This window comes from Choristoneura fumiferana, chromosome 11 (assembly GCF_025370935.1).
Source record: "Choristoneura fumiferana chromosome 11, NRCan_CFum_1, whole genome shotgun sequence".
Taxonomy (NCBI): Eukaryota; Metazoa; Arthropoda; class Insecta; order Lepidoptera; family Tortricidae; genus Choristoneura; species Choristoneura fumiferana.
The window spans coordinates 6,579,578-6,589,261 of NC_133482.1; positions in this window are offsets into that span (position 1 = coordinate 6,579,578).

Genomic DNA, 9,684 nt, shown 5'->3' on the forward strand with positions numbered 1-9,684 from the left:
AGCCCATTACAACACTAGCGATTTATCCCATCGGTCAACGATGGCTTCACCGAGGTGTTTAATGAAGGCCGACATCGGTGGTGCTAAAAATACGTCAACTGATGTGACAATGGAGGGAAAAGTAGCATGTTTACCTTAATGTTTTAATCCTAAAACACTGATATAAAATTAAAAAAGGTGACATTAAAAAATACTCCTGTGTGGTCTACTTACAAAATAAACGTGATTTTGATTTTAGGCAAACAGTTCGTGTTATAATCTTGATGGATTATTAAGCGTATGAATAGTAAATACATCCTTTGTAATTAGTATAATAATCCTGTATCATAAAGGAACAAAGCTCCCGTTTGTATCTGCACTGCGAGTATTATACCTAATACCTATTCAGTAGTTTGGATTAATTTAATCTATTAATCTATAATGCATAAAACTGGAGTTTTTAATAAGTAAATCACGATAGCATGGTTTTGTTTTGGATTACTAATCATCATCATCATCATCAGCCGGAAGACTTCTGAACAAAGGCCTCCCCCTTACATCAAATGTCAATGTCATATGTCATATGTCTTACGTCATATGTCAATGTCAAATAATTCTTATCTTTTTCATTACATGTACTGTTACCATGATAAGGTGGGCTGTACAGCCAACTTATATTTTAGGCTCGTAGCTATTTTAGTATTTGATTTCACTTTGATTTGTTTTGTGTGACTTTCCGTAATTGCACTCTCCTGTGGCCCGGCGGAAGACCAGTGCTGGTTTTCAACCAGCGATATGCTGAGCCGGGACCTTTTTATAGCAGCAACATTTCCTATTGTTATTTTTACTTATTATGTGTCATTGCTGTTATAAATAAATTATTTTCTTTCTTTCTTTCTTTCCTTAGAACGCCACAACTTGCCACTTGCAACCATCGGTTGCCAGCAACTCTCACGGTGTTGTCAGTCCACCTGGTGGGAAGCCTGCCAACGCTTCGTCTTCCGGTTCGTGGTCGCCACTTGAGGACTTATCTTCCCTAACAGTTATCTGTTCTTCGAGCGATATGGCCCACCCATTGCCACTTCAACTTGCTTATTTTTCCAGCTATGTCGGTGACTTTAGTTCTTCGACGAATTTCCGTATTCCGGATTCTATCGCGCAAAGAAACTCCAAGCATAGCTCTCTTGTTGCATGACTGTGAGCCTCTCTAAAAGGCCAACAGTCAAGTACCACGGATAACTAATAAGGTTTACTTGATATTCTCTCGTTATATTTATTACTAGAGTTTACCCGCGGCTTTGCACGCGTAAACTTTTTGATGTGGTACAATTTAAATTCCGAGATTTAATAAAATTCCCCTGGGAATTCCCAAAATTAATGTCGTGATCTTCATTGAGGTTGTGTTAAGAACAACTGTAGAAAATTTTATGTCTTTAAACCCAGCGGTTGTTATTTCGAGATTTTATCCCTATCCCGTGGGAATATCGGGATAAAAAGTAGCCTATGTGTTATTTCAGACGTGTAGCTACCTACATACCAAATTTCATGACTTTAAACCCAGCGGTTGTTATTTCCGAGATTTTATCCCTATCCCGTGGAATATTGGATAAACAGTAGCCTATGTGTTATTCCATATGTCCAGCTATCTACATACTAAATTTCGTCTAATCCATCTAGCGTTTTAGCGTGTAACACACACACACACAAACTATCGCATTTATAATATTAGTAGGATTTGCCATCTTTAACTCGTAACATTGCTTGCTTAATCATTTCGCATCGGCCAGCCTTTCCTAGTTATACATCAATTAAAACCGGATAAACACGACCTAGGCCTCTTCAAGGCTATAGTGAATAGGATGTTACTGAACCAGTACCAACATTTGGCCTCATCTGCGCTTCATCAGATAAGGGTCAACCACGGTTCACTTATAAGTCGTTGTGTTTAAGTATGGCCATTTTTGTGTGGTTTATTGTTGTGGTTACGCTCCTGGCTTATTATTTGTTCGTAGACGTTGCATGTAAAAGACAACGAAATGGAGGGAGAGGGGAAAGGGGCGATTTAAAAAAAAACTTAAGCCAACTATTTTATACTCCACAGCCAAACCAACAACTGCGAGGTAACGAAGAAATTGTTCTTAGTGTCATACACTTACACTTTTCTCGTCACAGTAAAAACATTGATCAGCGCGTGTAAACATTATGGTCGTGAATACAGTATGCAAAGTGAAAACAATCGGGCATCTCTACCCAAGTTTGTATTCAATGTGAACGGGGGGATATTATGTCTGCTAGGGTTGAAATATCTGGATATTGCAGAAAAATCTGGAAGATCTTTTTACTTTGTCCTTTTTCAGCCCAAAGGACGATCAGCGTTGTTGGCAAGACCGGAAGATTGCTGAATCGTACCGTATATGGGACCCTTTAGGTCTAATTTCTTTGATTATGAGACAGAGACATCATAGTTATTTGGGCAAATAAGATTTAGGAGAACTAGTAGTCGTCTTTAGTAGTAGTAGTAGTCTTTACAGTCGCAAAAAAAATTTTTCAAACATTATTATGAGTCTACATTTTACCCGAGCGAAGCCGGGTTTTCATCTAGTAACTTATATTTCGCTCAGTGGCTACGGAACTTGTGTTAATTCGAGACATATCAGTAAATCAACGTAGACCTTTAAATCATCCTTGCAGTAAGAACGCTTAACGTTAACACACAGTTCGTGCTGTCGTTGACTGTCACTAGATATCACGACAATGACGCATTTCGTAGTACTCTGGATAAATTTATGGTACTCATAGTGTGGTTACACACAATGAAACAATGTAGTATGCGTTTCAATATATCATTTTAATTTTGGTTTGGATTTGCTGATAACGTCAAATGCTATGCTTGAGGTATCCCATCTTAGGCCTCTAGGTTGGCAACGCATCTGCAATCCCCCTGGTATTGCAGGTGTCTATGGGCGGTGGTGATCTCTTACCATCAGGAGACCCACTTGCTCGTTAAAATAAAAAAATGCTGCCAGTTTGTAACATCCTTTATTTTTCTCAAAAATGGTATGAAATGTTGCCATTACGTCATCAAAAACGTCGTAGAAAGTAACGAATCCTGGAGACTAGCTGCTAGTGTCCAGGAAGTAATCTCGAACTGTCCAGGAAGTAAGTATGAAATCTGCTTCCTGGACAGTAATGAGTTCCTTTAAAAATCTGGAACCCGTCACAAACAGCGCGCGGGCTGAGCGGCAGCGTTGGGTGAAGTCAACGAGTATTTTGAAATGGTTCCATGTCATCATTATCATCATCACCATCAACCAATTATCATCATCATCTACATCATCATTTTTAGGGTTCCGTAGCCAATATGGCAAAAACGGAACCCTTATAGTTTTCGCCATGTCTGTCCTGTCTGTCTGTCCGTCCGCGGCTTTGCTCAGGGACTATCAATGCTAGGAAGCTGGCATTTCGCACGAATATATATTTTACTATGCCGACAAAATAGTATAATAAAAATCATTTTTTTTTAAAGTACTTCCATAGACGTAAAGTGGCGGTGATTTTTTATTTTCTCATCCAATCTAGTAGTGTGGTGTATCGTTAAATAGGTATTAACCATTAGGAAGTTGCTAAAACGATTTTTCGATTCAGTGATTTGTTTGCAAAATATTCAACTTTAAAATGCAAATTTTCATTTAAAATCGATCGAGTTTTAGTTACATTTATTACCTTTTTTTGATTTGTACTGTGCTATGTTTTATTAATAAATATACCCCATATACCTAAACTTTGAATATTCCGTACAAAAATACGAAATCCTTAGAAAAATATTACTTAATTTTTCGCAATGGTACGGAACCCTATCCGGGCGTGTCCGACACGCTCTGGCCGGTTTTGAGAAAAGCACTATAAAAGCTTCTACCAGTAATAGCCATCCTGGCCTCGTATCATCATTGATGGCCTCACCTGGTGGTTCGGCTTCTACTTCAAACTTCTACTCGTGCAGGATGGCTTACTTACTGGTAAGCCGCCGCAGGTACTGGTCTGCAGTAATGCACTATTGATTGACTGTACTAACCAATGCACTGTTGGATGACACTTCACTTACCGATTTTCAAGATGTTTTATCCTGCAGAGACTATCCTAAGCGGACCATAAGCATTTCACGACTAGATTTATTGTATCATCAGCAAACTTACATAAGCTATGCCAATTGGATACCAAGAAATGGTACACGATGATACACAATGTTACACGAAAATAAAAATGAACTTAAGAAAGTATCCCATGTGACACAATCATTTATTATCAAACTTTTACATTTAAAATATTAGTAGGATTACGCCTTGAGAATGGTCCCAAGTTATGAAAAATAACCTAACCAACAAAAAGTTGGAAACCCCTGACTTTTTCACTTCTAAGTTCAATATCTCAAAAACGGCTAACCGATTTCGATGAGACATGTCTAAGAACCATCGCTAAAAAATCGGTCCACCTATTTAAGAGCTACGGTGCCACAGACAGACACACAAAAACACAAAGCGGTCAAGAAAACACCGCTATCAAAATTATAACACCCCTCTGTTTGCGTTGGGGGTTCAAAAATAGCCGTATATGGAAATTTCCTAGGTCCCATAACTCCCCGTAACATGAACGTGAGATTGAAATAAAAGAGAATTCTTTGTTTGCGCGTTCGGCATCAATTGTAAATATTTGAAATAAGTTAGGCTGCTGTTTGAGAATGAAATTGTGCAAATAGACAGGCCCGAGGTGTGCTGTGGTGTTTCTGTTTTAGGATAGGAGGAGCAAATATTTTGTGAAATTAAATTTATGAATACGATTACCACTGGGGTAACTTTACACGTATAATATAATAGTCTGTGAGCCCAGCCCCAAATTGCCAACGTAACATAACATCACGATAATATGCATGGCACACGGTGGAAAAAGTTGAAGTACATAAAATCGAAATCGTTTTTGGGAGTCATCTTTGCCATCCTCTGTCAACAAGCACTTCCGGCAATTTCAAAACTGACAGACTTATGTTGCCTCTCTCTACGGATGAACAGCTCTAATGTTACCACGTGTTTCGTAATGATGTCACATGACCTTAAAATTTTGACCGGAAGTGAAGGATTTTCTCAAACTTGCGGCTAATTTTAGGTGCGATAGTCTTTTGATTTTCGCTCAGGACAACTTTTTCCATCGTGTGCCGTGCATCTTATCGTGATGTCATGTTACGTAGGCAATTTGGGGCTGGGCACAGGGACTATAACCCTCCTTGTGACGACGTCGGGTGAAAATAAATTGATATGTGTGAGAAGTCGTATGTTCTGCGGTAGACTATGTTAGAAAGGTGGGGATGGTGGTGAGTGTAACAATGGAGGAAGAGAAAAAGTAGTTTTAACTGGTAAAGAAAGGTTCTTGAATGGTTGCCACGAACTGAAAGACGTAGCGTTATTGGCGCCTGCTCTGTGACCATTGAGGGGTAAAGATACTCGTGTGGCGACCAGGGAGCGGAAGAAGAAGCGTTGGTATGCTTCCCACTAAGGAGTACTGATGACAGCGATCGCGAGAGAGAGTGGACGACCGGTGGATGCAAATTGGCAAATTATGGATTCTTGTGGCGTTTTTAGAAACATAAAGAAAAACCGGCCAAGTGTGAGTCGGACTCGCACACGAAGGGTTCCGTACCATTATCTTTACAATATTAGACATTTTTTTTTATTCAACTGGATGGCAAACGAGCAAGTGGGTCTCCTGATGAAAAGAGATCACCACCGCCCATAGACACCTGCAAAACCAGGGGGATTGCAGATGCGTTGCCAACCTAGAGGCCTAAGATGGGATACCTCAAGTGCCAGTAATTTCACCGGCTGTCTTACTCTCCACGCCGAAACACAACAGTGCAAGCACTGCTGTTTCACGGCAGGATTAGCGAGCAAGATGGTGGTAGCAATCCGGGCGGACCTTGCACAAGGTCCTACCACCTGCAAACATAAGCAATAAAACGGCAAAAAACAAGTTTGTTGTTAGGATCCCTCCCTTAACATTTATTTTATTTTAAGTTAGTTCTTTACAGATTCTGTAAAGATTTCAAGTGTCTACCTGTGGCCGTTATGAATATCAAGCAGAAAACGGCAAAACAATTACGTTTGTTGTATGGGAGCGAGCCCCCATTAAACATATCTATTCTGTTTAGTATTTGTTGTTAGCAGCCACAGTAATACATAATCTGTGAAAATTTCATGTGTGACAGCGGAGTCTCAGTAAATAGGGTACCGTTGGCACCCTTTGGGCACGTAACCCTAAAAAGAAAGAGGATAGTTTGTTTAACAGACGACCACTTTGTACTTGTTTGTACACACATAATACTATTAACAAACTGTATTTTAGATGCTATACAAACAACAACACATATAAGGTTGTTTTTCAGACTCTTGGGAGTTTTAATATTACTCAATACCTAAGTGCAAAGATACAAAACACGCATTGGCTTTCAAAGGCGAAAGATTTGTTTTCTCGCAACATTTTCCTTGATATAAATGCCGGATGATGGATCCGAAGACTTGTCCATCGATCATTCCAAATTTAGACGTTCCATGTGGTAATGCATACAAAACAGAAATGAAAATTATTAAGTTTTGCCAAAAAAATAACATGTCAATCTGATTATTGGAAGGAAATCCAAACTTACTTGGCAGATATGACCGAGGACAAACATGAATTATAGTACTGCAAAAAATCGAAGACATAGTAAAACCCCTCTCTTAAGAAAAATGTCCGCACGCAGTGTAGAGTTATTTTAGATGTTTACTGGCATAGACAAATACCGGGTGTGGCCTGTAATACGAGAAAAAAATTAAAACATAGATCGTCCTCGTCAAACTGAACAACATTAGTTCAGTGACTTTTTAAAATAATGGAGTCTTTGAATTTTCTTTTTTTCATACAAATTAAATACTGCTATCAATGTACGCCATCCTAGAACACAACCTGACGTCACCTGTCACGCTACAAACATCATGTATTTCGCTTTACATTGCTTCGAATAAACTTAAAAGTGTAATAAAAATTGAAAAACTAATAATATTTAAAAGTCGCTGAACTAATATTGTTCACTTTGCGAGGACGATCTATGTTTTAATTTTTTACTCATATTACAGGCCACACCCGGAAGATAGATATAATTACTTCTTGTGCTATATGAGGTAATATCAAGTTACTAGGACAGCCGAAAGTATTATATAGGCTTTTCGGTTAGGAAAAATTATACGGCAACACCTATAAAGACTGTATCTTTTGATTTTGTTGATTTAGTAATTATAATTTTCATTGCTTCAAGGAATAACAGAGTATTTGATATTGATTTCAGCTTGACAGTTATCTCCACGTCTGCCTAAGAAGAAGGGTTTTGACAGCGGGACAAATGGACGACAAATTAATCCCATAAAGATCCCGCTTCTTCCTTTTAAGGTACAGAATCGTAATGAAACTTTTAACAAAACTTATTCACTCTTTTTCACGGCCCGACAACTTTCTCAGGTACGCGCCAGTTCACGCGAAGAGAGAATTGATTGATACATTTCTGAGTACCGCACTCCTCCTATCTACGGCAGTGACTAATGTTCTAGTTGCAAAAAATATGTTTATAACCCCTGTGCTGAGTTGGATATGCTCGGGGTGACGGCGAGACTGTATCAGCAAACATCCTGTATTTGCTGAACATGCTTTATTATTATGTCGCAGACACTTTAATGTTTCTTTGATTCTGATTTGCTATGTTTAACTCTGTGGTAAATCAGACATCAGCTCGTTCAATATAAGATAGTCTATGTCTATTAAGATTGGTTTTTGGAGTCTTTTTTATTTCAACTCCAAATTTTGTTACTTTTACGGTCATCCTCATCCCGTAAAATCCATATCGAAAATACAAACTGAAAATCTATGTTTAGCACTAGCGACGAAAAAAAGCATAGATGTCGCTGCTTAAGTGACTAAATAAGGAATAAAGAAGCTGATATTACGTTGTGCATATTATATAGGTACTTCTATGAAGGTTTGGCTTACATATGTGCAAATAAATGTAATCGTTAATCTTATCTATTAATTTAAACCTGCTTAAAATGTGTCTGTCTGTATTTGAGCATAATTATTTGACGACCAGATGGCCTAGTGGTTAGAGAACCTGACTACGAAGCTTGAGGTCCCGGGTTCGAGTCCCGTGTCGGGGCAGATATTTGTATGAAAAATACGAATGTTTGTTCTCGGGTCTTGGGTGTTTAATATGTATTTAAGTATGTATCTATCTAAATAATTATATTTATCCGTTGCTTAGTACCCATAACACAAGCTTTGCTATAAGCTTACTTTGGGACTAGGTTAATTGGTGTTAATTGTCCCGTTATATTTATTTATTTATATTTAATTACAATTGATATACGACTACAAACTTAAACGAATTATTCTGTAGGTAGTTATTTTATGTATTAATCGCGATAATATCACCATTTCGCATTTCGCGTAATTATTGCTTCCGAACTTAGTGCCGCGCGGCCGACGTACATCGTTGCGCATCCGACTGCTTTCCTGCGGTTTTCCTGCAATGTGCGCTTGAGGGGTGGGGTAACTCGAACCGGTGCGGGGCGGAGCGTGGCCATTCTGTACGTTAGTACTATTATATATTCTGTGCCCTGGATTTAAAGCCGTGGGACGTTGATAGCTAGTGGACACTACCACAGTGTTTTCCCAAGAAAGTCTTGACGGTTTGCTGCCTATTCTCAACTGAAAACCACGACTACCCCGTGAAGAGTGTACCAACTTAGAAGAAGTGGCAATACAAATACCTAAAACTAGGGCATTCACTAAATATTATGTCGCACAAGTTTTATCAACTTCCACTAACGGGCTTTGGGCGTAGCGAATCAGTAGCGGTTACACTCAACTTCGCCTTTAGTTCCTAGTTAGTTGTTAACTTTCATTATAGTCCGTTTAATTTTCAGATAGTTCATTTAATAATGTTAAGGCAAAATATACAATTCTGACGAATTAAGTCGAAAATAAATTCAATGAAAAACTAAGCAAAATGAAATGCAATTCCTTGTATAAAGATTTTGATTAGATTGGAGATATATTTCAAATCTTATTTTATCTTACTAAATATTATAAATGTGAAAGTTTGTGAAGATGTTTGGATGTTTGTTACTCAGTCGCTTCAAAACCGCTAAACTGATTTAGATGAAATCCGGTATACAGATATTTTGAATCCCGGGGAAGGACATAGATAAAAACTATAGTTGATGGTGTGAGACAATAAAGGCCTCGTGTTCATACTATTGATAATGCAGTTTGAGGGTGGTTTATTGTTTACAAGATGAAATATCGTCACTTAAAAAAAATCGTACCTGCGCCGCAAAAAAAGGGGTTTCATAAGTTTAATAGCTATGTGTGGCATCTGTGGCACCGTAGCTCTTAAACGGGTTGACCGATTCGAATGCCATTTTTTTATTTGAAAGCAGGTTTTCTAGCGATGTTTTTGAGACATTGAACTTTGAAGCGACAAAGTCGGTGGTTTTCCAACTTTTATTTCTGAGTGAACTTTATACACAATATTTCAAGGTTCAATTTAGTTGACGTAAGTAGTATTTTGAGATACGATTTTTTTTTCAAAGTTGACGTTATGAAATTTTTGTTTTAGTTTGAAGAATACTT